This window comes from Caretta caretta, chromosome 19, assembly GCF_965140235.1.
Source record: "Caretta caretta isolate rCarCar2 chromosome 19, rCarCar1.hap1, whole genome shotgun sequence".
Taxonomy (NCBI): domain Eukaryota; kingdom Metazoa; phylum Chordata; order Testudines; family Cheloniidae; genus Caretta; species Caretta caretta.
In genome coordinates, this window is record NC_134224.1 from 19346142 (window position 1) to 19353743 (window position 7602).

Genomic DNA, 7602 nt, shown 5'->3' on the forward strand with positions numbered 1-7602 from the left:
AACCCGATTGTTGGTCTCCCCCTCAGTTAGCAGCTGTTGTGGGAAGTCATGGCGGAGGGGGAAGAAAGCCGGTATCTCAGGCAGGTGGAGCCAGTGTCAGGCAAAGCTTTGAAACCGAGGGCAAGGAGCCTAAACGCGGTGTTCAGTGGGGAGCCAGAGCAAAGAGCAAAGACCCGGGCAACGTGTCCCTGGGAGCCCGTGGGGCTGGGCAGACGCTGCCGCACTGTGAACCACGTGGCGCATTCTCAGAGCTTGAGCCTCCATTTCCTGAAGACAGGAAACTGCAGCAGCCTTATCAGGGCCTTTACCTAACTCGTGGCCAGCTCAGCAGGTGATAAGATCAGCTGTGACCTGCTGGCCGGATGCAGACAGATGGGAGGGTGTTCTGCTGGGGGGGTGTGCAGGAGCAGGGCAGAATCAGTCTGGCCTGCGCAGAGGCAGACTGTTCAGCTAAACGGGATGCCTAGTGGTGATGCGGGTATTTTGCTGCAGGTCTGTGTGGATGGTCTGACTCTGGAACAAACCTGGCTCAGGGTGGAGTCAGCGATGGCTGGTAACAAACCCAATTTAGCTAACTCTGTTCTAGCCACGTTGCTTCCCAGACAGGAGTGACACAGCCTGGCACAGGAATACCCGCTCCAGGTAAGCCAGCACAGGAGGTGCCCAAGGCCAGGGGCCCCTCGAGCTGTCTAGGGCCAAGGGAAGGGGTTGCTCTGGCAGAGTTCTCCAGAGTACTCCCCTCTCACTGCCAGAATCAGCTCCGCCTCGTGTGGGGTGGCTACTGCCGCTCCTCTCACCCCACTGCTGATGTTGGCCAGGTAGCGAGAGGCCGAGGAGACAGGGCAGGTAACATTGGCCACGAAGCCAGAGCAAAGCTAGGTGTGGTCTGTGCCCTGCTGGTTCCTCAGCCTGGGCATCTTGGCAGCTCACCTGTTGGTTTTCTGCAGCTGCTGAATAGGGAGGGCGGGGGATGAGCCCCAGGAGATGGGAGTCCTGGAGGTTGAGGAGTCGTTGCCCAGAATGACCTTGGGCTTCAGTCAGAGATGAAAGGCCGGAGCCATTTCAGGGCCTTGCTTGTCCTCCTTTGCAGGCAAGTAGCACAGCACAGTGGCAAACGCTGCAGAGACCTGCCGCAGGAGCAGAGCGGCCGCACCCCTAGCCTGTGGGCAGGAGCCCATCGCTCAGAGCCCAAGTGCTGGAGCCTGGTAGGGACAGGGCAGGAGCTGCTTGCAAAGTGGGGAAGCATTCAGTTTGCACAGGTGGAAGGAGCAGACCTGCTCTCAGGTGCAGGGCCGGGTCCATGTCTTAAGTCACCAGGATTCACAGTAACTTTTCACTCCAGAGACTCTAGCCAGCTGGAGGGGGCTGAGCAACATCTCCCAAGGCTGGCTTGCTAGGCCTGGAGTATGTTCACAGCCTTCAACCTGGGCTGGGCTGGGGTGGCTGTGAGGCAAGTGCCTAGTCCCTTGTCCTGTGGTGTGGCACCTCTGGGCGCTGGCTGCACAGGGGAAGCCATATTATCTGGAAGGAGGAGGACGTTCCAAACTGTGCATGTGGCTTTTGTATGAAAAGCTCCCACAGCAGTTGTCTCTGGTGCTTTCCCCACAAGAGCCAGTGGAGGACCATCCCTGGGATGCAGCAGGACACTGTGTTTGAGTGCTGGCTGGCTGGTCACTGGTCCAGCCTGAAGAGGCAGCGAAGTCCAGTGGGCAGAGCACTAGCCTGGGCTCTGTGCCTCCTAGGGGTAGAAGGGCACTGTGGAGGGGCTACGTATTGCAATGGGCATGAAGGCTTCGAATAGACTTCTGGGCTCAGTGCCTCTGCAGCATTATTCAACTGAACCCAAAAAACAGGAAGGAGCCATTTGTGCACAAGGCAAATCCTCTGGGAGTCCCCTTCCCCCCCCTGCTACTGCATCCCCAGAGATTTGGGGCTAGCTCCTCCCAGCTCCATGCTGTATTCTTCCCTCCCTCCGCCAAACTCAGGCCTGCCTGCCTGTCAGCAACACCCCCAAAATGATGTCCTTGGACCTAACACCTGGAAGCAGTGGGTCCCTGCACCCTCCTGCTGGCTTGGGGTGATTATCAGCACAAGGGGAGTTCCCTGTCCCCCAGAGCTGAGGTTGGAGAAAGCAGCTGCTCCTCTTCCCTTCCCAGAAGCCATGCTGTCCCCTCCTCCCTGACCCTTCAGGTAGTACATCTCCATCAGGCAGAGACTTTTTGTCTTACGGCCCAGCTGGCATTCCCTCAGCTGGTGACCACTGACTCCTGGTGCTAAACCCGCATTGCTGCCCATCCCTGTGGTGTCGGTTGCTCACCTGCCCGTTGTGTCAGTCCTAGACTGTGGCTGCTCTGCAGCAGGGACACACACTCTTTGCAGTGTTTGCAGAACGCCCCGTATAATTGGGTGCTGCTCCCTATCTGGGGTCCTATGGCACGACTGCCGCAGCAAAAATAAATAACCCAGGCAGTGGCCTGCTTCCCTGCCATTTCCTGGAGTCTTGATTCTCTCCAGCCTATTCCCAGCCGCACACTTAGCACCCCTGCTCTGCCGTGCTCACAGTGCAGGTGCCGCAGCCTTGGGGAGGCTCTGCTGGGCAGCTCCAGCGTGTGACGAAACCAAGAGCCTTGGCGTGCTCAGGCTGTGAGCGTAGCCAGTTCCTCCCGTCTCTGTAACAGACTCCGGGTGCGGTGAGAACGGGCTCATTTCCTAGGGAGCTTCTAAGCAAAATCAGAACTACTGACTGCAAGAGACTGGGGATGGGCCAGTGATACCTCTCAACCCTAGGTCATGGGTTCCAGTCCCACCACGAGGAGCTGTGGATAAGACAGTCTCACCTGGTGGCTGGGCAGGGAAGGGCACATCAAATAAAAATGTGAGGCTGCACATTTAAAACTGAGCAAAGCAAATACATTTTGGACAATGCACATTAACCTATGGAACTCACTGCCACAAAGTATCACGGAGGCCAAGAGCTTAACTGAATTAAAAACTAGATTGGCCGTTTGTATGGAGAACAAGAATGTGCAGAGATATGATAGTAGAGATTATTATTAAACCTAAGCAAGAGTTTTTGAAGGGACACAAATCTTCCTGTTTCAGAGGAGGAGCCAACCCTTACCTAAAGGGGTCAAAGGGGTCAGGAGGTGCCTTCCCCCAGGGCAGGTTATCCTGTAACTGCTGCTGCAGGGCTCCTTCCACCTTCCTCTGCAGCAGCTGGTGCTGGCATTGTCAGAGACAGGATCCTGGGCACTCTGCTCTGATCTACTCTGGCAGCTTCTCTGTTAATTAATGAAGGCGAAACTAACAAAGTGATGGTGCTGTGAAATCATTAGCTTTCTAATTGTAGCAAGAATTGTGAAATCATTTCCTGCACAGGGAACGTTCAGCTGGGGTGTGGAACTGATTCAGACTGGATGCCGTGTCCCAAAGAGCAGGCAATGGGTCCACGGGCATCTCTGCTCCTTGTCCGTCCTGCTGCCTCTGACTGGTGCAGACACCTCCAGCAGGTAGGCGCAGGAGTGGCGAGAGTAGTGGTGGGCGTGGGGAATTCAGGGGCTGTGAGCTGAGTACCACACTCTGGCCCCCGCAGTTCAATCCTTGGCCACCCAAGAATGGGATTTTCCTGGCTCTCTGTGTCCGTCCCCCCCTCCCCGCACCGTGTGCAGGTCTCTCCCTGGGAAATTCCTGGCGCTGTTGGAGCGAGCACCAGTGGCTTCTGGTGAGAATGTAGCACTATGGACCTGCTGCGGGAGAGAGCAGCACAGAACATCCTGTTTGGAGAACAGTGGCCTGGCCTGCTCGCTCCTCAGATCTCTGCTTACTCCCAGCTTGATATTCCCTGGCCAAGTGAAATGGTGCCAAACCTCTCCTGGCCTGTGACTGGCTAGAGCAGCCCCCAAAGCGCCAGCACCTCTGGGCACCTTTGCCCCATGTCTCAAACAAAGCAGCAGCTGGCAGAAAACAGCTGACCAGAAATGACCAGCCATCCTGTGACATGGCAGCCCCGGGCCGGTGCTCCCCAAAGGCCTGGGAATGGAGATGGGCCCTGCCAGGCACCCTGGGGGTTCCCATACTGGGACTCCTGGGGGGACCCAGGGGCAGTAAATCCCATGGCCCTTTTATCCCAGGTGGCTCCAGAGCCAGTGCCTCTTCTCACCGCAGCCATGGCAGTGTGACCTGGGGAGAGACAGCCCCCAGACAGGCGGCGCCCAGCCCAGATAGGACTCTACAGCTCAAAGCCAGGCCCCCTCAATTCAACCCAGAACCCCAGAGGCCACCAGGGGGTCCTCAGCACAGTGCACTGCTCCTGACACAGGCTGAACCCTGCTGCCCATTGCAGGGTGCCTTCAGGTGCCAAAGCACACGCACTGCACTAGTCTGGAAGGGACAAAGGCCCAGATAAGGGGTGCTGAAAGGACCAGTGGTTAGGTTGCTAGCCTGGGTCCTGGGGTCAATTCCCTGCTCTGCCATGGACTCCCTGTGACACCTTGGACCAGTCACCTCCACTCTCTGCCTCAGTTTCCCTGCAAAATGGGAGACTAGCCCTGCTGTGGGGTGGGAGGGTGGGTGGCTAAACCCAGTACAGAGTTAGGCTGAGAAGGGGTCCCGGGCGGTGAATCTGGCCACCGACCCCGCTCCTCAAATGCCGCACGCTTCAAGAGCCCTCCCCCTGGACATCAGCTGCTTGTACCTCTCTCTGCCAGAGCCAGGCAGTTCCTGAGTGCTCCTCCCACTTCAGCAGCCCCTGCTTTTCCCACCATCCTCGAGCGGATCAGAGGCCGATTGCGGACGGTTACTCAGGTAACTGGACTTTTGGTGTCCAGTCAGTGGTGCTGACTAGACACTGCCAGGTCCCCTTTCTGACAGGACTTTCCAGTCGAAAACTGGACACCCGGCAACCCTATAGAATGCAGGTGCAGATACGACTGCAGCTGGATCCCACCGAGACACCAGACACCCTTAGCGGCAGGAGGAAATGTTGCTTTTTTCTGCACTGAGCTTTAGCAGGAACTCTCTTCCTGCCACCCTGATGAGGCTGGGTCTGATGAGCTAAAGATAGCTCATCACCAGCATGAGGAAGGTAGCCCCCATGTACCCCCATCTTCCCACTGGCCCCCTGTCCCGGAACCAGAATGGAGCACAGGTAGAAGCCTTCTGAGCCCCGTGAGCGATTGGGTGGGGGGGGAACTGCAGACATCCATTCATTCTCATGTGCCCTTGGATGCTCTCCTGGAGGCTCAGACAGCGAGCCATAGGGAGCGCTGATTGCACCGAAAACAAGTGCTGGGCAGAGCCCAGGGACGGGCAGAGGCCCCAGCTCAGATAGGGATGCACAGGACGGTTTCTGGCCCAGGCAGGTGGAGGAAGCAGAGGGGTTTTGGAGGCAGCCAAGGGATCAGCCCAGTGATGGGGGAGAGAGATTCCCCCAGGAGAACGACAGGAAAGGACCTTCTTACCTTCGGGACATGAAGCAGCAGAGCACTGGGAACTGGAGCCACCAGGAGCCTTTGCAAAGGCCAAGCTCTGAGGGATCCCTGAGAATGGAGCCTGTTTCCTGTATGCTCAGAAGACTCTGCCCCAGAGTAATGAGCAAGAAGGGGAGGTGTGGAAGGGGAGGGGTGCATGGGTTCGCAGGTGAGTCATCTTCCTCTTGGCAGCTGCAGTACTCCCCAGACTTGCTGCTCCTCTCAGGGTGTGGCCTGGACCAGGCACTGGGAATCCCACCCACTGACTCACACAGCGTTTAGCAGCTTTTCTGGCAACTGGGCTGCTGCTGAGAAGTTGAACGGCAGGTCCCCTCCCAGGGAGGAGGCTGTGGGAGGCACGAGGCCGTGCATAGCCCCTTGTAAATCAGGACTGTTGGTGGTGTTATTCAGCAGTTCTCAAACTGTGGGTCAGGACTCCAAAGTGGGTTGCCAGGGCTAGTGTTGGATTTGTTGGGGCTAAAGCCAAAGCTCAAGGGCTTCAGCCCTGGATGGCGGGGCTCAGGATACAGGCCCCCCACCTTGAGCTTCACCTTTGGCCACCCCCACCCTGAGCACCGGCTCCGTACTCCAGTTGGCCAGGAACTGTGGCCAATGGGAGCTGGGGGAAGGGGTGGTGGTGCCTGCAGGCGAGAACAGCGCATGGAGCCTCCTGGTCCCCCCGCCTAGGAGCTGGACCAGCAGGCCACTTCTGGGGCACAGTGTGGAGCCAAGACAGGCAGGGAACCTGCCTTAGCCCTGCTGCGCCACTGACCGGGAGCTGCCCGAGGTAAGCCCACACACCAACCCTGAGCCTCAACCCCCTGCCCCTAGCCCTGAGCTCCCCCAAACCCAGAGCCCCCTCCTGCACCCTGAACCCTTCATTTCTGGCCCCACCCCGGAGCCCGCACCCCCAGCCAGAGCCCTCACCCCCTCCCACACCCCAGCTCCCTGCCCCAGCCCAGTGAAAGTGAATGAGGATGGTGGGGGGCAGTGAGCCACCGAGGGAGGGTGAATGTAGTGAGCAGGGATGGGGCCTCAGGGAAGGGACAGGGCTAGGGTGTTCATTTTTGTGCGATTAGAAAGTTGGCAACCCTACCCAGCATGGGACCATGGGCAAGTCACTCCTTTGGGCCCGCTTTCCCCCTCAGAACTCCCCTCCCACACAGGGTAGGGCTGTCAGGCGTCTGGTTTTTGAGTGGGACACCCAGTTGAAAAGGGACCTTGGCAACTCCAGTCGGCATCACTGACTGGGCTGTTAAAAGTCTGGTCGACGGCACAGCGGGGGCCTGGGGCTAAGGCAAGCTCCCTGCCTGCCCTAGTTCTCTGCGGCTCCCGGAAGCAGCCACCAGGTCCTTGCAGCCCAATGACACATGGGCAGCCAGGGAGGCTCTGTGCACTGCCCACGCCCCGAGGGCTGGCTCCACAGATCCCATTGGCTGGGAACCACAACCATTGGGAGCTCTGGGGGTGGCACCTGTGGGCACGAGGGCAGCGCACAGAGCCTCCCTGGCCGCCCATGCAGCTAAGGCAGCGGTTCTCAAACTGGGAGTCAGGACCCCTCAAGGGGTTGCTAGGTTATTACCTGGGGGGCCACGAGCTGTCAGCCTCCACCCCAAACCCCATTTTGCCTCCAGCATTTATAATGGTGTTAAATAGATAAAAGCGTGTTTTTAATTTATTAGGGGGGATTGCACTCAGCGGTGTGCTATGTGAAAGGGGTCACCAGTGCACAAGTTTGAGAACCACTGATCTAAGGGCTGTAGGGACCTGGCGGCCACTTCCCATAAGTGCCGCCGAGACCTAGGGTGACCAGACCGCAAGTGTGAAAAATCGGGACGGGGTGGTGGGGGAATAGGTGCCTCTATCAGACAAAGCCCCAAATATCGGGACTGTCCCTATAAAATTGGGACATCTGGTCACCCTACCGAGACCCCACACCCCAACCCCCTGCCCCAACCCAGAGTCCCTTCCTGCACCCAAACTCTCTTCTGGAGCCCGCACCCCCCGGCCTCCTGCCACAGCCCTGAGACCCCTCCTGCACCCCAAACACCTTATCCCAAGCCCCACCCCAGAGCCTGCACCCCCAGGTGGACTCCTCACCCCCCCTCCGCACTCCAACCCCCTGCCCCAGCCT